The 24,114-nt window shown below is 37.4% G+C and overlaps 1 long non-coding RNA gene across 1 annotated transcript in view; it reads right to left on the bottom strand.

Annotated features, from left to right (window-relative positions):
• The window catches only part of LOC122226319, a 30,503-nt gene extending 19,888 nt beyond the window's left edge, over positions 1–10,615 (bottom strand). Inside the window, exon 1 of the long non-coding RNA XR_006205586.1 lies at positions 10,161–10,615. This is a non-coding gene — a long non-coding RNA (uncharacterized LOC122226319). The remainder of the gene's footprint in view (positions 1–10,160) is intronic.
• Positions 10,616–24,114: the final 13,499 nt, after the last annotated feature.

The following is a 24,114-nucleotide window of genomic DNA, read 5'->3' on the forward strand; positions in this document are numbered from 1 at the left end:
GTTTGTGGGTTTTCTATACTGTTTTGTCTGTTTTTGTGCCAGTACCATACTTTTTTGATTACTACCACTTTGAAATATAACTTGAAGTCTGTAATTGTGATGCCTCCAACTTTGTTTTTCTTTTCCAAATTGTTGTGGCTATTCAGGGTCTTTTGTGGTTACATATAAATTTTAAAATTGTTTGTTATAGTTCTGTGAAAAATGCTGTGAGTATTTTGATGGGGATTGCATTAAATGTGTAGATTGCTTTGGACAGTATAGACATTTTAATAATGTTTGTTTTTCCAATGAATGATCATGGAATGTCTTTCCATTTTTGTGTCATCTTCAGTTTCTTTCATGAGTGTTTTATAGTTTTCAGAATATAGGTCTTTCTCCTCTTTGGTTAGGTTTGTTCCTAGTATCTTACTGTTTTTGGTGCAATTATATATGGGATTAATTTCTTAATTTCTTTCTCTTCTGCTTCATTATTTGTATATAGAAATGCAATAGATTTCTGTATATTGATTTAGTGTACTGTGACTGTACTGAATTCATTTATTAGTGGTAGCAATGTTTTGGTGGAGTCTTTCGGGGTTTCATATAGAGTATCATGTCCTCTGCAAATAGTGAAAGTTTTACTTCTTCCTTGCTGATTTGGATGCCTTTTTTTCTTTTTGTTGTCTGATTGCTGTGGGTAGGACTTCCAGCACTACACTGAGTAAAAGTGGTGAGAGTGAACAGCCCTGTCTTGTTCCTGACTGTAGAGGAAAACCTCTCAGTGTTTTCCCACTGAGGAGGCTATTAGCTGTGGGGTTTTCATATATGACCTTTATTATGTTGAGGTATGTTCCCTCTAAATCTACTTTGTTGAGAATTTGTATCATGAATGGATGTACTTTGTCCAATGCCTTTTACGCATCTATTGAAATGATCATATGGTTCTTATCCTTTCTTTTTTGATGTGATATATCATGTTGATTGATTTGTGAGTATTGAACTACCTTCGAAACCCAAGAATAAATCCCCTTGATCTTGGTGAATTATTCTTTAATGCATTGTTGGATTCAGTTTGCTTGTATTTTATGGAGAATTTTTGCATCCATGTTCATTGTGGTTATTGGCCTATAGGTCTCTTTTCTAGTGCTGTCTTTATCTGGTTTTGGTATCAGGGTAATGCTGGCCTCATAGAATGAATTTGGAAGTTTTCCTTCCTTTTGTATATTTTGGAATAGTTTGAGAGTAATAGGTATTAACTCTTCTTTAATGTGTTATAGAATGTGTCTATGAAGCCATGTGGTCCTGGACTTTTGTTTCTTGGGAATTTTTTGATTACTGATCCAATTTCTTTGCTGGTTATTGATCTTTCAAGTTTTTTATTTATTCCTGTTTCATTTTTGACAATTTATATGTCTCTAGGAATTCATCCATTTCTTCTAGGTTGTCTAATTTGTTGGCATATAGTTTTTCATAATATTCTCCTTTCTAAAATTTTTTTTAATGTTTATTTTTGAGAGAAAGAGAGAGTGTGAGTGGGAGAGGGGCAGAGAGAGAGGCAGACGCAGAATCTGAAGCAGGCTCCAGGACTGGAGCTGTCAGGACAGAGCCTGATGGCCCATTGTGGGGCTTGAACTCATGAATTGTGAGATCATGACCTGAGCCGAATTTGGACACCTAATCGACTGAGCCACCCAGGCGCCCCCATAAATATTCTCTTATAATTGCTTGTATTTCTGTGGTGTTGGTTGTTATTTCTCTTCTCTCATTTGTGACTTTATTTGGATTGTTTCTCTTTTCTTTTTGATAAATCTGGCTAGAGGTTTATCAATTTTATTAATTTTTTCAAAGAACCAGCTCCTGTTTCATTGATCTGTTCTTCTATTTTCTGTGATTTCCTTCTTGACCCATTTATTTTTTTAGTAGCATGTTATTTAACCTCCATGTATTTGTGGTCTTTCCAGATTTTTCTTGTGTTTGTCTTCTAATTTCATAGTGTTGTAGTCAAAAGAGATGCATGGTGTGACTTCAGTTTCCTTGAATTTGTTGAGGTCTGTTTTGTGGCCTAATATGTGATCTATTCTGGAGAATGTCCCATGTGCACTTGAAAAGAATGTGTATTCTGCTGTTTTAGGATGGAATGTTCTGAATATATCTGTTAACTCCATATGGTCCATTCAAAGTCATTGTTTCCTTGTTTATTTGCTCTTTAGATTATCTGTCCATTGATGTAAGTGGGATATTAAAGTCCCCTACTATTATTGTGTTATTATCAATTAGATCCTTTATGTTCATTATTAATTGTTTTATGTATTTGGGTCCTCACATATTTGGGTGAATAAATATTTAAAATAGCTATATCTTCTTGTTGGTTGTCCCCTTTATTATTATATAGTGCCCTTCTTTGTCTCTTGTTATAGTCTTTGTTTAAAGTCTAGTTTGTCCAATATAATACTCTAGCTTTCTTCTGCCATCCATTTTCATGATAAATGTTTCTCTATCCCCTCACTTTCAATCTGCAGGTGTGTTTAGGTCTAAAATGAGTCTCTTGTAAGCAGCATATATATGGGTCTTATTTTTTTAATCCATTCTGATACCTTATGTCTTTTGATTAGAGCATTTAGTCCATTTAAATTCAAAGTAATCATTGATAGACATGTATTGATTGCCATGTTATTACTTGTTTTGTGTTTGTTACTGGAGATGTTCTCTGATCCATTCTTGTCTTTCTGTTTTTTAATGTTTTGCTGATTTTCTTTAGTGATATGTTTGGATTTTTCTCTTTCTCTTTTGCATGTTTATTAGCAGTTTTTGATATATGGTTACTATTAGGTTTGTATATAACATCTTCTGCATATAGCAGTCTATATTAAGTTGATGGTTATTCAAGTTTCAACCCATTCTTTTCTCCTCTCATCAACATGTTTTAGGTATTTGTTATTATATTTTATATCTTTTTTATAAAAAAATATTTTTAATGTTTATTTATTTTTTGGAGAGAGACAGACAGAGCAGGAGCAGTGAAGGGGCAGAGAGAGAGGGAGACACAGAATCCAAAGCAAGCTCCAGGCTCCAAGCTGTTAGCACAGAGCCTGATGTGGGGTCTGAATTCACTAGCTGTGAGATCATGACCTGAGCCAAAGTTGAACACTTAACTGACTGAGCCACCCAGGCTCCCTATATTTTACACCCTTTTTTTTGGTGTGTGAGTTAATTGACTTCTCCATAAATGTTCATTTTTACTATTTTTGTGTTTCCTGCCTTTATACTGTCCCTTTTGTCTCTGCTTTCCCCTCAAAGCGTCCTCTTTAATATTTCCTGCAGGGCTACTTTAGTGGTTACAAACTCCTTTATTTTGTTTGTCTGGTAGACTCTTTAATTCTCTTTCTATCCTGAATGATAGCCTTGCTGGATAGAGTATTAGTGGCTGCAGATTTTTCCCATTCAGTGCATTGAATATATCATGCCACTCCCTTCTAACTTGCCAAGTTTCTTTTGAAAGATCACCAGCTAAACTTATGGATTTTTCCTTTGTAAGTTAATAACTTCTTTTGTCTTGCTTTCTTTAAGATTTTTCTTTATTATTATGTTTTGCAAATCTAATTACTATATGTCTTGATGTTGGCCTGCTTTTGTTGATTCCTCTTGTAACAACATAAGAAATTCAGCCCCTCTCATTTTCCAAGCCAATGGTTTTGGGGAAACATTTTCCTTGTGTGTTCACCTGTGTGTTCCTCTCTCTCTTGCCCTTCTCTGTGACTATGTCTCCTTCCCCATCACAGCACCCATGATTGGTTTCTCCCCTAAACCATGTCTCTGATCTTCCTACTTTCCTGAATGTGGCTTCTTCTCTCCCTTTAGTTGTGGAGTTTATTCTGACAGTCTTCAGGTTGATTTTTGGGATATCTAGCTTTGTGAGCCTAGGCTCCTCCTAGTCCATTGCTATCTTCCTGCTCTCTTCTGGAGTTTTTTATTTTAAAATAAAACAGGATGCATGTTTCTTTATTTTATTTAAGATGAATAATAGTGGAAGTGCGTTATTGAACAAAATTTTATGTCCTTTCATATCTAATATGGCATAAATAATAGTAATATAAAATTTAAAGGTCATGATGATCATATAATTCCAGAGCTAAGAGAATATATTTCTTTAAAATATAGCAAATAAGGCACTCAGGGTAGAGTTTTAGGTGCCAACTTTGCATTTGCACTAGCCAGAGAGTAAGTGTTACTTTAAATTTTGTTCCCTGTGTACTTTGTCTGCCTGATCCTAGTCTTGGCCCTAAACATGTCCTGGTTCTATCGCTTATGAAGTATGTGGCCTTGGAGGTGTAAATTACTCTCTCTAAACCTTAGTTTCCTCATGAACAGATGGTGGCATCTTGAGAATTTTAATTTCATGACAGTGTGCAGATGAGGGGAATACAAAAACAGAGAACCCATTAACAAGTTTTGAGGAATCATAAACTTACAGAGTAGTAAGTGGTAAACTAACCTGATAAATTTAATTCTTTCATTTTATTGAGGAGGACTTACTCAAGAAAATGCAAAGACTTATCCAAGATCATTAATTTATTTTGAGCAGAACCAATGCTGGAGATGTTTCCAGGATTCTGTTTAGCATTCTTTCCATTTTACCCCATTTACTAGACAGCATAGTGAGTAGCTTGGAGACTCTTGGAATGTGGATGAAACAAATGGATTCAGAGAAGTTTGTAGAAGAAGAATTGATTGGTGATCAGTCAAGTGATGACTTGGCAGTCATAAAAGATAGATGGCTACAATTTAGACACCTGATAAGTAAAGAGAATAATTCCATCAACTGAAATAAGCAATGGAAGTTGGTAGGAAAGATGGTGAGTTAGCAAAGGATTGGAGTAGGGGAAAACGTACTTAAGCTAGGATGTGAAAGATTTTGATAATATGTGACTAAGAACTTCTTGTGAAGGAAGACTTCTAGGGGTTTGTAATAGGATATTTATGCAAACTGAGAAAAACTTTCTGTGATAGTCTTTAAAAATAGGGTAGTTTTCTGGGATGGCTTAAGTGTAGCATTCCTTGTAAGCAAGAATTTGTTTTCAGTAATTCCTCAAACTCCATCTGAAGCCTGCGATTCTTTGAAGTTCTTAGATTTAGTGCACTTGGCTTGTAAAATGGATGTTGGTTATGGGACATAAAAATATGAAGGATTTGAAATGACCTTTTAAATGGGAGAGGAATCAGCTATGCCATATCAGAGGGGTTACTATGGTGTAACCTTTTCAAATCCTGCAGGTGGTAGTGCTTTTAAAGTTCTAAGAGTCTGAAATTTCATCCTTGCACTAACTATCTGTAGCTGGCATGTCTCCCAAGGCAGTTACAGAGAAGGAAGACACTTTATCAAGAGGCAGCATCTGCACCAGAGAGCTAGGAAGGTTCTTGAGCCTACTTTTCGTCAGCAAAAAGAGAAGATGAGCCTGACCAAGTGGTTGTCTCAACAGTTTCCTGCTGAAGACAATTTGTATCCTAAAGAAGTTACATATAACATCTTTTTAGTTACCTGGCTCAATTAGTAAATAGTTATATTTTCATCATTGTTGGCTTTCTTCAAACATAACCATAGACTCAAAATACTTTTAGACAAAAAAATGATTTTAAGGAAAATACTATATTTTAGTCTTTATTATTGTGAGAGAAAGCAGAGTGACCAGAAATGAGGTTTCAAAATCCTACTTTGAATTATCCTAGGCTGGGACCCAGAAGAGCAATTTTTACTGTGGAAACATGTGAGTCTTAGTGAACCAAACCAAATACATTTGCTATATGTCAGTGGAGTAGTTTATCTGCAGCATCTTGATGAGAGAGAGCTTGGGGGGCAACTAATCCATTAACTACAGTGATGGGTAGCCCTCAGGAAGAATGTGTTCAGATCTATGGTCTTTTCTTGATGGCGTACAGATTTTATTTCAATGACTAATACAGAGTAGTCCAAAGGACAGGGGTCAGAAGTGATTAATAGTATTAATTTAGGCAAAGCAGAGAAACATTGGCGGTAATTATTTCTGTAGATGAGTAGCAGTGTCATCGCAGGAAAGCCTTCATTGAAATTGGTGATTTGTGGGTGGTGACTTCCCTCAGTATCTCTATTTAGATAGGATGGAGAGGGTCTACAGGAATGAAGTTTTGTGTCCTGGATCTTAGGGCCTTTGAAGAGGGTGATGCTGAAATGATGGCAACATTATGGGATGTGTTCACAAGCCTAGTCTATGGGTAAGCTTCAGTTTCTCCAGCTTTGGAAGGACTAAAGAATGCAGAACCATTTTGGTACCAGGAAGGTTTTGCATCTTTGTGAGCAATTGCAAGCAGGAATTTTGGTATACAGAAATCTTTCATCCAAATAATGGCATACCGCAAACGAATTAGAACTATTCTTTTTCTGTGACATTAATTATTTCATGTTATTGTCCTATAGTCTCTGCCCATTTCATGGAGAAATGTTGGCTCAGACTCTTGATGAAAAGTTAGGCAAGTTTTGTCACAACCAGGCTATCTATTTATTAAAGTTTATTTTATTTATTTTGAGAGAGAGTGAGGGGGGAGAGATGGGACAGAGAGAAAGAGAGAGAGAGAATGCCATGCAGGCTCTGCACTGTCAGCATGGAGCCTGATACAGGGCTTGAACCTACAAATTGTGAGATCATGACATAAGCTGAAATTAAGAGTTGGTTCGCGTAACTGCCTAGGCCACCCAGGAGCCCCACAACCATGCTTTTAGTAGTGTTTTGGATATGAAATTTATTTATTATTTATTTATTCATCATGTATTTTCAGCTGAACACTAGAGCATATATGAGGGCCGAAGAAATGAAGACAAAATGATAGAACAAATTATGATGGACTCTTATGTGACAAGCCAATGAAAGTAGATTTTATTTCTAAGACATGGGAAGTAATGGAAGGGTCAAGAGAAGCATTGAGAGCAAGCTGAAACAACAGAGGTCTGTTAGCTTTATACAGCTTTCATGTTATGTCTGAATAGTGTTTTAAAACATAACATCCAGCAAGAGTGATGCTGGATTGGATACTATCTGTTTTGTACGTATTGCATCATACCTGGTGTCCTACTCCTATTTATGTTCATTGCACAGCTCTCAAAGACATTACTGTTTGCAATTCCTGATCTAGATGTATGCATCTGATACCATATAAAAACACTGTATCTTTTTACCTTACATAAATATGGCCAAGTCTGACCAACCTACAAGTTCAAATAAAGTCTCATTAACATTATTGCTAAATAATTATGGTTCTTCTATATACCTGACTACACATCTTAGCACCACCTATTTCTTAAAATCTCCATGATGTCTCATATGTGCACATGAAAAAAAAAATCACTCATGTTTTCTACCATGCTGCCACCAAGTCATTTGGAGTAGGTATCACATTGCAACCCCTGCAGTTGATGCCTTTCTGGGAAAGCAGCTTCCTTGGTCTCTGTTGGCCTCAGGGGTGCTTGGCCACTGCTCTGCAGCCCTCACCAGATGTTTCCAGTCTTATTCAGAACAGTGGTGGGGATGCTTCTTTTTCCATATTCATTTAAAAGTTTTATCTAGGTGCCAGAGCCCATGATCTCAGAGTTTGACTGGAAAATAGAAGCTTTAGCTCTGAATCCAACTTTTCTTCCTTATATGCTGCAAAACCTATCCTTAGAACTGTCTGGCAGAAGGATGCCAGGGCATCACATTATTTATCGTTTTTTTCCCTCTGGTTTTCCCTAGGTCCTTCCAATCTCCAACTCCCACATACTTCCTATTTCCTCCTTTCAGTGAGGAAATACAAAAAGCTTGAATGCATTTCAACTTGTCCAAGCGGACCCTCAATTTTGGAAGAGGACTTTAGTCTCTCAAACAGATAAGGGAAGCTATTTTTGAAGTAGTGAGACATGGGAGTAGATTAATATTACTTAGGTTAAGTAACAGACTTCATTTTCATGCTGTTATAATTTGAACGTGTGCCAATGATCACATCAATATCAATGTACCTGCAAGCACCATCTTTGCATAACCTCTGTTTTAAAGGTTGGGTCTGCTCTTCATCTACGCTAGTAAATTCTACCTAAATACTCTTTCCTTGTTAGCTTTGGTTTACTGATACCACTACAGTTAAGCTAGTCTATATTCAATTCTTTGCAACCCTTCTCCATGGGAGTGAAAGACCCTGTGTTAGTCTTGCCTTCTGATGTCTTTCCCCATCTTTTCCAAACGTGTCAAAACTCAATTCAGCACTTCTGTCTAGGAATCTTCTCTTGCTTAACGATGTCTTGTTTAGTCAGTGCCGTTATCTTAGTTCATCACTTTCTGAAAGGTTTTTTAGGGACCACTGTTTTCTTGAAAGATATCAATAAGTGTTCTTTCGGAGGTGTAGGGAAATAAATTCACGGTAAACTAAATTTGGTTCATTCTGCTCCCTATATCTATCTTTTTTAATGCACTTGAATGTATTAAATGTTCTAAGAACTTTTTCAGTAAGGAAACTAACTTTGTATCCAATCTTATTAATATAAGCTCCAATACTTATGTTACATTTGTTATATATTGCAGACGTTAAATTGCAGATTTCTTAAAAGTAAATATCCTTAATTTTTGTCACAGCTCTCCTTAGTACCTGATTCAATACTGTGTATAATTCAGCTAAACTGACATATTACAAGCTAGGCACCATGCTAGGTCCTACAAGTTCAAGGATGAATAATTTTTGTAAAGATTTATGGATAACAGGTAGCTTTCAGTGAACAGTATGTTGCTGGTATTCAGCATTTATTGAATTATGGTTGCCTTGGAGTTTGATTTTCAATTCTAACTGTAACACTTTACATGCTATATCTCTGTCCCCATTTAAGAATCTGTTAATCTTTTTTCCCTTGTTGTTATTATGCAATTATGAAAAGATTTTTAAAGATATTTGGAAACCAAGGTAAAATGACCAAAATGTTACACAGGATTTATAATTTTGTTTTCTGTTTCACTTTGATTATGCAAATGTAGAGTATAAATTTATTTATTCTTTGGAATCTAATATTTTGTTAAATTAGAAATAGAGAATTTCTAACAGAAGGGGCACCTGGGTGGCTCAGGCTCAGTCCATTAAGCATCTGACTCTTGATTTCGGCTCAGGTGATCTCAAGGTCATGAGACAGAGCCCCTGGAAGGGCCGTGGGTGGAGCCTGCTGAGGATTCTCTCACTCCCTCTCCCTCTGCCCCTTCCCTGCTTGGATGCGTGCACATGCTCACTCACTCTCTTTCTCTCAAAAGAAAACGAAAAAAGAAAAGAAAATTTCTCACAGGAGGAATCAAGGGATGGTAAAATAGCCGGACAAGGCTTTAAAATGGCATTCCTAAAACTCTCATGTTCCCAAAGCAGGAAGCGATAAGAGATATACATAATGGCAGGAAGAGGTGAGTGAAATATTTTGTTTCACTGCTGGTAAAACTATGAGGGTGCTATTGTGGTTATTGAAGGAGTTTGGGCTCAGTGGATGACGATGTGCTAATTGATAACTACACAGAAGATTGCTAGTTTTTGGACCCAAGAAGGAGACAGAGTTCAAAGGGACCCCCTGTTACTCAAGAATTTGCAGTAGTGTTCTACCGTACGAGTTTATAATCCATTTGCAGTTAAAAGAATTACGGTCAAAACAGAAATAGGTCTTGGTTCATTTTGTAATTCAGTAAACACTGCTAGATCTCTATTTGATATCATCAGTGTGTGAGGCCCAGTAGTGGTGATGCTGGTTGTGGTGGTGGTTAAAAAGAAATTAATACATTCTGAAGAGAATATAGTCCTTTGGGAGAGAAGAAAAGCTTGATGACATATGGAAAGCTTGACAACACGACCTGATAGAGTATGTAAAATATGTTGCTACTACGTGATAGAGAAAAACACAACAAAATGTTGAAAAACGTTTTGAGGAGTGGACTGGGTTCACTCTAACTAATTTGGGAGGATGAAGAGCTCCTAGACAAACCATTAAGACCCACAAAAAACCAGACACAAAATAAGTAGTTTGAGGAGGTGTAGGAAAACAAATATTAAGGTTAAAGTATTGGCAAGTGAATGCACGTGTTATGTCACAGAGGAAAGGTTGAAGAAGAAACTACTTCCGGAGTCAAATAAGGCTTTTCTCATAAAATATGAACTCTTACCTTTTGCTGAAGCAGAACCACATTCTACAGAATAGTAGTGATCTTTGACGTGGTGTCCATGGCAAATCGCGAGATGTGTCAAGATTCTTACCGCCTACCAACTTCTACATGCTTCTACTAATACACCAAGAAGAAAATGATACCACTGAGAAAAAGAAGTAGAATGTGTTTCTGGTAAATTTTAATTCAAATATAGAAACAGAATGGTTTGAGTATATAGGCAGAAATTAAAAAAAAAATTCTTCCTGCTTTTGAAAGTCAAGAGTTTGGAACAGAAAGTTGAACAAGGGAAGTGAAACACTGACTTCACAAATAATGTTGAAGAACATGATTTTTTTGATACCATTGCTTATGATGAAAAACACATGGGTCTGTCAGGAGGAGGAAATGTCTCATTACAGCTTGTGGGTCTGTCAAGATGATCTCAGATTGGAGAAGAGAATTTAAAATTTAAGAGGGTTTTGGCATAAGAAAAGCAAAAGGAGCAAAGATGCCAAGTGTTTCTTAGGAAAAACTATTAGACACTATTCTAAGAGCCTCAAATGTCTAACTCCCAAAATATAATTGTTTACCAAAATAAGACAAATATTTCAGAAGAATACTACCACCTGGCTGTCCTCGAGGACTATCCCTGATCACAGTGCCTGCTGCTGCCTACTGCTGCCAGACCCAGGTCTGGGTCCCATTGTTCATGGAGGCTAAAATGGGCCTCTCCATGGCCCTTCTGGAGGGTCTTTCTTAGGCTTCTGCCCACGTCCTCTGGAACCATGATGAACTTAGTTTCATTTCTTTGTCCTGGGTCTGCCTAATTCCAGAATCTTCCCTTTCTGAAGCAGCCTAAGTTTTGGCAAGTACAATGCTGAATTGCTCTTATGTTTATGAATCAAACATACTAAGGAGACGTGTTTTATAATAAAAGCTTCAGAGAGCTTCTTTTTTTAAAATTTTTGTTTATTTTTGAGAGAGAGAGAAAGAGAGAGAACAAACAGGGGAGGAGCAAAGAGACAGGGAGACACAGAATTTGAAGCAGGCTCCGGGATGTCAGCACGGAGCCCGCCATGGGGCTTGAACTCACAAGCCGCCAGATCATGATCTGAGCCAAAGTCGGACACTTAACCGACTGAGCCACCCAGGCGCCCCCAGGGAGGCTCATAACTACTAAGATCATACGTGTTATTTTGTGACCTGTGTTAAAATCATGGATATAATTAATTTAAAGCTGAGACCACTAGGTGTTTCTGTCTTCAAGGATAGTCCCTAATAATCTGCCTATGGCAAATTACTGGGAACAGTCTAAAGATGTTTTCTGGCCTTTCCTAAGGGGTGAGGAGAGGAGTCCTTGATCTGTGAAGGGATGAGCATAGGACCTGGCCCTGATGGTGGAGGGGGAAGAGGGGTGGAGAATGTGGAGAGAAGAAAGAAGAGGGACACCCCATCCTAGAGTCAACCAAATACCCAATATTTGGGTCTGTCCTTTTAGCCATTACCCAAGCCAAACTCTTCTCTGGTCTGCACTTAATCTCATTTCCACTCCAAATTAGTTTTCCAAAGGAACTGTTAGTTTACTGAGATCAGACTGTGTGTGTGTGTGTGTGTGTGTGTGTGTGTGTGTGTGTGTATGTATGTTTAAATAAAAGTGGTAAAGGGGTGCCTGGGTGGCTTAGTCGGTTAAGCATCTGATTTCAGCTCAGATCATGATCTCACAGTTCATGATCTCTGAGTTTGAGCCCCGCATCAGGCTCTGTGCTGACAGCTCAGAGCCTGGAGCCTGCTTCAGATTCTGTGTCTCCCTCTCTCTCTGCCCCTCCCCCACTTGCACTCTCTCTCTCTCAAAAATAAATAAAACATTAAAAAAATTTAAAATAAATAAAAGTAGTAAATTGGGAGAGATTTGTTAAATACTCTGTGGATTCATAAAGACATTTGTGACAGATGTATTCTAACCCACATACAAGGACAAAGCTAAATTGTATATCTGTATTATAATGTTGCTTAAGTCAAATGTATGTAGGAATAGTTAAATAAAAATATTTTATTAACATTTCAAATAATTTTCAAAGCCAGAGTTTTCTAAATGACCCAATATAATAAAATGGGAAGTACTTTAGCCTTCTCATACTTCTCCAATTAAAAGTAATTTGCAGATATTCAGAAACTAAAACCTTTTAAAGTTTAAATTCTTATCTTCTCTATACAAAATGGCTATGAAAGATGCCATGAAATTGTGTGTGTGTGTGTGTGTGTGTGTGTGTGTGTGTGTGTGTTCTTAAAATGTCTTGAGTTAGATTATGCTAATGGCAATATTTCCATTTATTCAATCTAATATTTGGTTTTAGTGTTTACTCTTTCTCTTGCTGAGACAGAGCATCATGGATGAATCTTTTGATTGTTAAAGAAATGTAAAATAATTTTCTTTTCTAGCTTATATTTCTGATTTCTAGAAATCAAAGGTCTGAACTGTAAGTATTAACTTTAAAGTGGGGGGCAGGAAAAGGGCTAGGCTTTTAGCTCAAGATGTATACACAAAATATTACTACATCAAATGTATCTGTGAACATATATATCATTCAAAAAAGGTATGTGAAACCTGATTCTCTAATCAAGAGAGAGACCATGTTATCAGAAATGTGGTAAAATAACTCAACTGATAGTTGTATTGTGGTGTCATAGTCACTGCCTAGAGATAAAGTTTAAGACAATACTTCTCAAACTTGAATGGGCTATCAATCAGCAGGGGATCTTATAGAAACGTAAATTCTGCTTTAGTAGAACTGAGTGGGCCTTCATTACTGCATATCTAACAAGCTTTCAGGGAATGCCTCTGCTCTTGGTCCTTGGACCACACTTCCATTATGTGGAGGAGAGATTGGGGTAAATCTCATGATTCCACTCCATTTTTCTCTCTTTTCTCCCAACAGTGGGCTGACCTTCTAATCTACTCAAGCCAGGGTGAATTGATACCAACAGAGTAAGGTGAGGGAGTAGTTTCTTTAACACTTTGCTGCAGATAAGTCAACTAAAAAGAAGGTACCTGTTCTATCATATATTAGCATGCTAAGATCACTCCTGGGCTACAACAAATAAAAAGATTGTTGGTAACATATGTATGACATGAGTTTTTATTTTTTTTAAAATTTTTTTTTTAGTTTTATATGGTTTTGTTAATAGTTAAAGGTAAAAAATTTGGAATTTTCTACCAAACTATGTGTTTATCACTAATATGTTGCTTAGTGATTTGAAAACAAGGACATTTTTTGCTTAGATTGAAAAAAACATACATAGAGTATAAATGGTTCAACACCGTCGCAATAATTTCTTTCTGGATTATCAAATTACATGCATACATTTCTTCTGATAATTGGATAGCTTATTATTTCCTACATATAAATGTATGAGTTCCTTGATGGCGAAGACCATGCTTCATACCCTCTCGGCACATTCCAGAAGGCCCAGGGCAATTCTGTGCACACAGCAGCCTTCGTCACATGCAGTCACTTCTCCTAACTCTGTGTTCTACTGCTCTACCTTGTGAGCAACATGCTGAAGCATAAAGCCTGTCCTGCACTGAAAGCTGCAGTTAGGGTGCACATGTGGTTCCGGTTTTCACTTCCTGAGGATCGTTTGTTTTGAAGTGACTCTTGTCCTGTTTACTTTTGCAGAGAGCCTTGTCTAGCACTTGAAAAGGAGCTTGACAAGAACTGCTGTTTGATTCTCTGGGAACAAATTATGTCACTTTTGGGATTGTAAACATCTGGTAGATTATTGTTAAAATTTTAGGATGGGTTTATTATACTATTCTGTCTTGTGTACATTTGAAAATCTGCATAAGCAAAACCTGAAAAAAAAACAGGGACTTGAACAAGGGAAAATACTATTTATAAGGTCAGGGTTGTGTAAAAATAGAGAACTTAAGGGATGCCTGGGTGGCTCAGTTGGTTGAGCATCCAACTTCTGCTCAGGTCATGATCTCATAGTTCGTGAGTTCGAGCCCTGCGTTAGGCTCTGTGCTGACAGCTTGGAGCCTGGAGCCTGCTGCAGATTCTGTGTCTCCCTCTCTCTTTGCCCCTCCCCAGATCATGCTCTCTCTCTTTCTCAAAAATAAGTGAACTTTAAAAAAAGAATAGAGAACTTAAAATGGACACAAAGACATGTATATATGTATTCGTTAATAAATAAAGACATATGTATGTAATTTGATAGGACTGCAAATTCAAATCTTACAAAAAAAGGTTTATTTGAGTAATTATTCCTAGAGATTAAAAAGAGTCAAGGTTTTAGAAGCTTGTTACTCTCTTGAGCTACTCAAATGGGTTAAAGATGATCAAATGTAAGAGGATATTTTTAAAGGCTATAATGCCTAATGCAAGTCCCCTGTTCATGATCAGGATAGAGAACAAGGCTTCAAGTTTAGTTGTTACATGGGTCTATTGGTTGTCTCAGTAGTTCTCACTTACTGAACTTGAATTGTCATGTCAAATATTGGTTAATGACAAAGACTACATGAGAATCTGGACTGATGAGTGCAAAGCATACTACTGTTAGTGAAACAACTTGAAGTAAATCACATCTGTCATTCATTCACTTGTTTGAGCAACAAACATTAACTACAAGGCATATTTTATACAAGGCACTGTTCTAATAACTACAGGAGAAACAAGATACACTAGGTTTGTTTTGATGATGAGTTAATAAAAGAGTCTTCATGTTAAAAAAACCAAAAAACCTCTAGGTATGTCAGTGCGAGAAATGTTATTTTCTGACCTGAAAATATCTTAGCCCTTTAGGCTTATTTAGATAGACATTAATAAACATAAGCAGGTCAAAACTGTGATTTAGGGGGCACCTGGGTGGCTTAGTCGGTTGAGCGTCCACCTTCGGCTCAGGTCATAATCTAGCATTTTGTGAGTTCAAGCCCCACATCAGGCTCGCTGCTGTCAGCTTGTTAACGCAGAGCCCACTTAGGATCCTCTGTACCCCCCCAACCCCCCTGCTTGCACTCTCCTCAAAATAAATATTTAAAAAAACCTGTGATTTAACATTTTAGTACCAGCTCACGTTATAACCTGTTGAATAAACAAATAAAGTTATAGACCAGTTTGTAGTATGATTCATATTTTATAAAAATTCATGTGTATATTCATGTACATCGATATGTGTCTATCTAGGTTTGGAAAATTTGGGGCCAGATGTATACCAAACTTGAAGTCAAGTCTAGGAGATGGAGTTGGGTGGGTGGAACAGAGAGAAACTTTCACTTCTAAGGTGAACTTTGGGAGATTTTTACTTTTTTTTTCTCTTTAGTATTTTTCAAATTAAGAAATTATAATTTCACTTCTAGGGGTGCCTGGGTGGCACCATGTTGGCTCCTTCAGTTAAGTGTCTGACTCTTGATTCTGTCTCAGGTCATGATCTTGTGAAGATTGTGAAATCAAGCCCCATGTCGGGCTCTGCACTGACAGAGTGGAGCCTGCTTGAGATTCTCTCTCTCCCTCTATCTCTGCCCCTCCCCTTCTCACTCACACACACGTTCTCTCAATCTCTCTGTCTCTCTAAATAAGTAAACTTAAAAAAAAGTAGTTATAATTTATCTTTTATTATAAAGTTATAGTTATAAAGTTATATTATATATAGTTATATATATATAGTTATATATATATAGTTATAAAGTTATATTTTAAAGTTATAATAACTTTTATTATAAAGTTATAAAGTATCTTTTAAAAGATCTAGCCCATGTCTCTGTCTTTAGGTAAATAATAAAATCATGTAGGGGCATTTACCTTTGGTTTTAGATTTTCCTTTTATGTAAGCAAAGCACTACAGTATGGCTACTATTGTTGCTTATATAACAGTATTAGGACAAACATACTCCAGAATTAAAACTGGTTGTGTGAGACTGGAAAGGTCATGGGTAACCTATTTGCTTTTCCTTATATTCCAAATTTTCTGTAAAATGACTTTTTGATGTTTTGGTTAATATGAATTAAAGAATAAAACAAAAGTTATCTAAAATACATTGGCTTATATAATATATAATGACACACATGTGTATGTCAAGACCATTAAAAGATTAATTTTACAATGCATTTCAAGACTATCACAAGAATAGGATTGCAGTTAGGTATGTCTTCTTTCTAAAGTATAAATCAGTGAGACGGCATCTGTAAATTATACCATATGTGAGTAATTAACAAGTTAATGATGGCCAGCTTCAAAGATACTTTTGTTCTTCTAATAAATGTTGGCATTCACATTAAAACCATAACACACAAAAGGAGAATACTTCACAAACATTTGCTGAAAGTGTCAGGATATTTTGGTTATTTTTTCCCTAAAAGTCAATCGTATAAGTAGGGTTGTAACATTGTCAGATATCAATGTATTTGTTAGGAGGCCTTCGTTATGCATTTTTCCCTCTTAGTTACCCCAGCAGCTCCACATAATGGAAGAGGCCAAGGACCCTGGTTTTAGATCCAGGTCTACTACATACACACCACGAGGAGCATCGGTTTTAGGTGTCACTTAAGCTTTCTCTGCATCACTCTTTTCATTTGTTTAAAAAGAAAAAAGGAGATAAGAGCAAAAAAATGATTCTTTTTTTTCCTTTGGGGTTCTCAGAGCGAGGGAAAGTTTGGGGGAGAGACAGGAACAGGTACGTAGGGGTTGTCTTCTCTACATCAGCAGGGCTGGTTTCATGGGCACGTGACCAGTGCAGTTGCAAAGGGCTCCGTGGTCAGCAGGATCTCCCACTTGATTGAAGCTTCTATGGCCACCACCCTAAAATTCTTAGTCATTTTATCTTAATTTTGTGATCTGTAGGTGAAATTGGATATGACAATGGAGAAGAATTGAGGACCTCCCAGTTGATGCCCTGCCACCCTGAGGTGGTTCTTAGCTGCTGGCTCCTTTGATCCCTGGACCCTTTCTGGCCTCCCATATATTCCCCCCTCTGCAGGGTCCTGGGCACAGCTGAGGAGAGGGTCTTGCCCATCCCACAGTATCTAAGAGCTGGGCCTTGGTGCATTGCACACATGGGGAACAGCCTTTTGCCCACTCCTGATCCAAGTAACTAGTATAACCTGTCTGTCTTGGGCTGGGGTGTTGAGCTTGTGGGATGGGAGGATAATGAAGATGCCTGGTTCAGTACCCTTGACCCCACCTGGGGTACTGTGTGTGTGTTCAGTGACTGGCAAGAAGGGACACGTGGCAGCTGATGAGTGTCCACATGTTGTAGATGTGCACACACTCCACACGATGGGTGAGGCCACGGCTCTGTGAGCTGCTGTGCTGACTGGCCTCAGCCCAAGGGAACTAACATTGCATAGCAAAACAAAACAAAACAAAACAAAAACAAACAAACAAAAGCACCTGAGACAGAGACCACAAATGAAAGGAAGTCCTTCGGTTTTAGTGTCTATAATGACACTCTGTACCTGTTTTATCGAACCAAGGGTCACACATTTTTTATTTTTCACTGGGCCCTGCAATTTACTTAGTCTGTTCTCTGTGTCAAGGTGTGCATTAGGTTGCTGAAAAGATTAGATGTGGTAAGATATGGTAAACATTTCACAAAGGGTCTGATACATAGTAGACTTTCAATAAGTAGCAGGATTAGGAAGCAAATCGGGTGTGCTCAAAATATGAAGAGATGAGAAAGGAAATTCTGGAAGGGACAATCCTACCAGAATCACAAGCGAAGAATCCTTCCATTTTGCTTTCCCTCCTCTTTCCCTGTCTTCAGTATCAGTGACTATTTCTAGGGCATGTCTTGCTCCTTTGGTAATAGAGATTTTGTTCTTGAGGACTCGTTCCCCAAGCTTTTGATAGCATTATCTGGAAAGTGGTTTGCAATTTAAGAGGCCATTTCTAGAGCGGTGTGAGGAAGGATGACTGGCTGAACACCTCATTTGCGGTGCCTGTCTATCCGTTCACCTGAGTGGTATTTTGATACCAGTTAAAAGGTAGCCCAGGGGATGTTAGAGCCGGAAGGCGTTATAAAACCTTTACCTCAGCCCCTCCATTTCCAGGTTGATTTGTTCTTGTCCTCTGTATGTGTATTTGAACTTCAAAATGGAGCATGGTAAGAAAGGCGTGAACCTGTTAAAGGTTGTAGACTCTCAGCAGGAAGAAAAAAAAAATAATTTTAGCCTCTGCAAGAGAGAGGAAAATGCCCTGTTTGTTATTGTATATTAAGAACATTAGTTTATCTGAAAGGAGTTTACACAGCTTGTTAAGAAACATTTTCCAAAGAATTAAGTCTCGGTTTTCTCTTATCTCATTTTTACCTTGCCACTAACCCATGAGCAGTAGAACTGCAGAATCTTCTCAAGTATTATGGCCAATAAAATAATTCATGAATGTAATATGTTTGGTCTGGGGAAATCTATTTTTATCTATTACACGGTATGTGGAGTGCCCTGCACTTTCTTCCAAGTAACTTTTGGAAGATATCTGGCAAAATAATTCAATATGACTAGCAGTGATTTCTTGGAGACTGGTATTGTTTTGACATGGAGAGCATTGAAAACATATGGTCTTTCACGTCTCTTGCCTTGTGCTTTCCTTGAAAATGTTTATATTTGCTTGTGGTAAAATGCATTAAGTTTCATAATCCTGAACAACCTTCTGGTACACAGATTCACTTTCAAGCAGTGCAACTGGGGAAACAGAAGTTTTTACAAAAAGATGAGATTTTCTTATGTAGCTGTGCATTTTAGACAACACAGGTGCCAAATTTTATTTTATTTCATTTTTTTCTAATGTTCAAACTCCAAAGCAACTGCTAGGATAAATTATCTTTAGGTCTCCTTCTCAATATCTCATATTCTTCCAGAATCAATGTAAGTTTGGCCACATTTGTCAGCCTAAAAGTGATGGCAAAGTCTATGCTCATTTAACCTCTGAGTGTGGTTTCTACACTGTTCATTGACCCTTGTGATTATGACGATAAATGTTTCCTGTGCATATGGGGGAATGAGATGGCTTGATTGAAAGGTTTTTCTTGACACAGGATGACTATAAAAAGTATATTTTCTTCATACATGATGATAAATCTGCTAATGCTATTTCATCTATGTCAAGAATCAGTAACCTATCTTTCTCTTTAGCATTTGCCATATTTAAATCAAGGAAGTAAAAGGTAGTTCTGGCCATACTCATTAACAATGGAAATTGAAGTGAATTTTGAAGACAAGTGAATTTTGAAGACAAGAATATACATATTTAGAAAAGAGATTATTTTCAGGTTTTCTGAAATTAAATCTCAGAAATCGCATGCTAGCTGGTCAAGCTTTATATTTTGATTTGTTGTATGCATTATAATTGAATGGACTTTACGCCATCTTTTTTTTTTTTTAAGGCATATGCATACATACATTTGCTTTCCTGACCTTACTTTTCAGCTGATGGCAAGTTCAGCCTAAAATGTTGGTTGGTACTAAATTTAGAGTAGTTTTATGATTCTGGTGATAGACTTTATACAAAACTAGAATTCTGAGGCCCATTAAAATATTGAAAAATACCTTTAGTGTATTTGGTATTGAGAGTCTGCCACTTTTCTTTTCAAAGCCCCATTATAATACTTATGTATTAAAATCTCCCAGTTATGTTTTAATTCTCAATTTATTAGGATTGTATCTCTTTTAGAAAACTTCAGCATACCAAAGAAAAATGTGAAGAGATACTCCCTGCCCCAGAACTTATGGCAACACCAATTAAAATATCAGAGTAATGATAATGCCCAAATGCTCATTTTATAATGAATGTAGTTTTCTGAAGCATACAGTTTTCCGGTACTTTGGGCCAATTTTCAAAGAAAAATTATTTAATCTTTATTTGAGGTATTAGTTAAAGGAAAAACAGCTTGACTCTAAGCACTTTGGAATTCATTCAAGACTCAAATTATTAAAAGTGATTCAATCTGTTCACTGTCTTGGGTTTTTCAGAGATTATCCACCTGTAGTAAATTGAAAAACCAGGAAAGACTGTATTGTTAGAGCATTTTCCAGTTGGCCCATTAAGTGCTTCATGGAGATTTCTTGTCTGAAAAAGATGGGCCTGACATGCACTGTTTGTTCTATTTGTTTTGAGAAGATAATAATGGCAAAAACCTCCAATCATCTTAAAGATGTACAGATACTCCCATATGGGCAGCACATGAATTTTCAAGATTAAGGCACTTTGAAGGGGATTGTAGCTTTATGGAAGTTACATGAGCATTGGAATGGGAGAATCAGGCCAATCCTTATTAGTATGATTAAACCATTCTTACATGGAATCTGCCTAGAATAGAAACAAGTCATCCAGAACCTGATGGAAGTGAAGTAATGAATATAATAAGCTACAGAAGCAAGAGAAGTCAGGGTGCTTCCAAAGGGTTTATAGTTTGATTAGTATTAAAATTAGAAGGCTCTGACCTTCTGACACTGAAGGGACTATTTCGTAGCATCAGTATTTTCAGATGCTACTCTAAAAATAATGACAAGTACCGTGTGACCCAGGTAAAGAGGCTGAGAGTAACTCTGATTATCCAGTTTTGTTGTGATCATTTTATTCAAGGAAGAGCTTCTAGAATTCGTGAAAAGTACACACCATAAAGTTGTCAGATATACTGTAACTCGCTCATAAATTCTTGATATTCTGAACATATCTGAACATACTTACTGTGATCTGTTTGGCATGCGTTGTGATCTCTTTAAGGGGTCCTTGCCCACATTGCGCTGATGAAATGTTTTTTGTGTTTTGAATACGTTTCTGTTTTAGCAGTCAGATCCAGCAAGTGGAACAGATTTCGGAGTCTGATACAGAATGGTTTCAGTTTGGAGTTTTGCAGACTGGGACTGTTTTTATAATGAAAGCCACAAAGAGCAGAGCTTTGCCCTGTGAATGCATAGTCTAAAATCAGTCAAACTTTGATTTAGGTCAAATATTTCAAAATAAATTCTTCAACCTTAAAATTGTAAAAGTTATTATAAAAATATTGTTGAGAAATATATATTTTTTCTTACTACAAATCGCTTTTCAGTATATCAAGATGAACAGAATTCAGTCAGAGAACAATCAGTGTATCTTTTGAGGAAAAATCGTTCTGATGATTTTGTTTTGTATATGTCTGTTCCAGCTGAATCCAGATACGTGTGAGGAAGGTAGAGACTGGGCCCCATAACCCGTGCCGCCCTCACTCTAACAAGGTTTGGTCAAGAACCATAACTGAGCCATTAAATATATAATATTAGATTGAGTTGCCTGGGTGGCTCAGTCGGTTAGGCATCTGACTCTGGGTTTCAGCTCAGGTCATGGTCTCACAGTTCATGAGTTTGAGCCCCACATTGGGCTCTGCATGGACAGTGAAGATCCTGCTTGGGATTCTCTCTGTCTCCCTCCCTCTCTCTCTGCCCTTCCTGCGCTCTCTCTCTCTCTCTCTCTCTCACACACACACACACACAATAAATAAATAAACTTAAAATATGTAATATTAGATTATATATCCTAATTTGAGGCACTTTTGAGTGCCTTGAAACTTTGCACTACTGCTTCTTGCTTGAATAAGGGAATTTGGCAAGCAGAGCAGAGTCCAGGTAGATATTGGCCTCTGTTGAGGAACTAATAGGAGGCTAAGGGTCTAACTGAACTATGTGCAAAGAGAAGCTTAGAGACGTCCCTTGTGATTCTCTTGGTTAGAAATTCTTTGAAACATATCTTGTTTTTGGGAAGTGATCTGTGGGCTACCCTATTCCAACTATTCACTTGGAAAATTGCCTTCGTCTAATGGCTCCATTTTATAGTCATTCTGGAACCTAGTACTGAAGGAAATTAACAAAAATCAATGTTTTCTGTGAAGCAGATGAAGCTCTTTTATGCATCCCAAACATACAATTTAGAGATGTGTAAAAAAAAAAAAGAATGGAAAACTAACACAGTATATACTGGAGAACCTATTTCTATAGAGTATCATGAATTGTCAGAGCTGGAAGGTCTCAAAACTAGAGGTCATTCAGTTTAACCTCTTCACCTTCACCACTATTTGTATACCCTTGACCCAGGACATCTCCTGATTTCCTAAATTAACAAGTGAATATTTGTGCCACTTACCACATTTTAACCACCTTTCCAACTTCTAATGAAATTTTCTCTCTTGCTAAGTAAACAACATTTATTCTGGCTGGAGTATAGGTGAAGACTGCTCTTCGACTGCTTGAACTTGCTTCTATATGAAATGTTCGTATTAATCCAAGACACTAAGTCACTGCTGAATCGAACATTCCAGTCTTACAGACAACCTTTCATCACAGCCTACTTTCATTGGCTCCTTTCCTTCTATTGCCAGCTCTAGGGTTAAAGATCTTGGGGAAGAGAAGTTGGAAATGGTTTGTTTGTTATTTTACTTATTTATCTGCCAAGAGAGACATGTTGAGATAAAAGGCGACACTTCACTAGGCCTATTCACTAGCCAGTTTTCTCTTTTGTCTGACTATTACTGACTTTTGTGAGAGGTTAAAAAGTGAAAAGTTTAAATTTACTAATTCAGGAGTCTACTGTATCTGTAACTTAGGGTAAGATCTTTTGACAAAATCCTTTTAATTTCTGGCAGTACTATTCAATCCATCATCTCCCCTCTCTGTCACCAGTCCTGTCTATCGAGGAGGGATGTGACATGAGGCCAGTAGATACTTCTGGAGATAAGTCTTCAAGTCATACATGTACAAACAGATTAACAATCAAAAAGGAGAGACCACCTGGAAGTTTAAGAGCAGGTATATTGTTTCCCTGAGACTTCTGGTCCCTAACTCTGCACCCAGGGACTGTCAAGCTATGTTGAATCCCAAATCACCGAAAGCTTGGCTTAGTTATCATTGCATTTCTAGTTTTTTTTTTTTTGTTTGTTTGTTTGTTTTTTTAGTGACATCCATAACCCGTGTTCTCTTTCTACAGTCTTTTCTTTAGCTTCTTCTTCCATTCTCATAGCTCCCATTCTCAGCTCAAATACTTAACAATTTTTTAAGTTAATTTACTTATCTTAGAGAGAGAGCGTGCACATGCAAGCAGGGGAGGGGCAGAGAGAGAGGGAGAGAGAATCCCAAGCAGGCGCCATGGTAAGGGTGGAGCCTGATGTGGGGCTAGATCTTATAACTGTGGGATCATGGCTTGAGCCAAAACTAAGAGTTGGTCACCCAACAGACTGAGTCACCCAGGTGCCCCAACAACTTTTTTTTTTTAATTAAGCAGCCATTGTACATTACACATTTTCTTGTTAAGCTTCTCATGGAAAGTTGGGTCTTATGTTACCCTCATTTTATAGATGAGGGGTCTGAGCTCTATCTAATTCCAAAGCCCATGCTTTTAACTGCTCTGCTCTATTGACTTTTAGAAAAGGCTCCACCTCTTGATGAATTTTTGTACCAGAATGTTCAGCAGGCAACACAAACTCACCATGCCTCAAAGCAAGTGATAGTTTCCCCTGGCAAAAAATAGCAGCCACTCTAAACTTAACTGTATTTTACTTAATTCACTTCTATTTCTGTTGTTGGAACCACCATTCTACTGTGGTCTCAGATCTCACTGTCATTTTCCTTTTCTTTCTTTCTTTCTTTCTTTCTTTCTTTCTTTCTTTCTTTCTTTCTTTCTTTTTTTCTTTCTTTCTTTTGGAGAGTGTGTGTGCAGGGGGCGGGGGCAGAGGGAGAGGAAGAAAGAGAATCTTAAGTAGGCTCCATGCTCAGCATGAAGCCCAATGTGGGGCTCCATCCCACAACCCTGGGATCATGACCCGAGCTGAAATCAAGAGCTGGGTGCTCAACCAACTGAACCAACCAGGCGCCCCTAAGTGTCATTTGAATTGCTTGCACCTTCTTCATCTTTTCTTCCAATTCAGTAGTTGCTTGCTCCTATCTTTGCAGTATCTCTGACGTGTGTCTTTTTTCCCCACTCATGCCGCCAAACTCCAACCCTCTTTACTCTT

This window comes from Panthera leo, chromosome C1 (assembly GCF_018350215.1).
Source record: "Panthera leo isolate Ple1 chromosome C1, P.leo_Ple1_pat1.1, whole genome shotgun sequence".
Classification (NCBI taxonomy): domain Eukaryota; kingdom Metazoa; phylum Chordata; class Mammalia; order Carnivora; family Felidae; genus Panthera; species Panthera leo.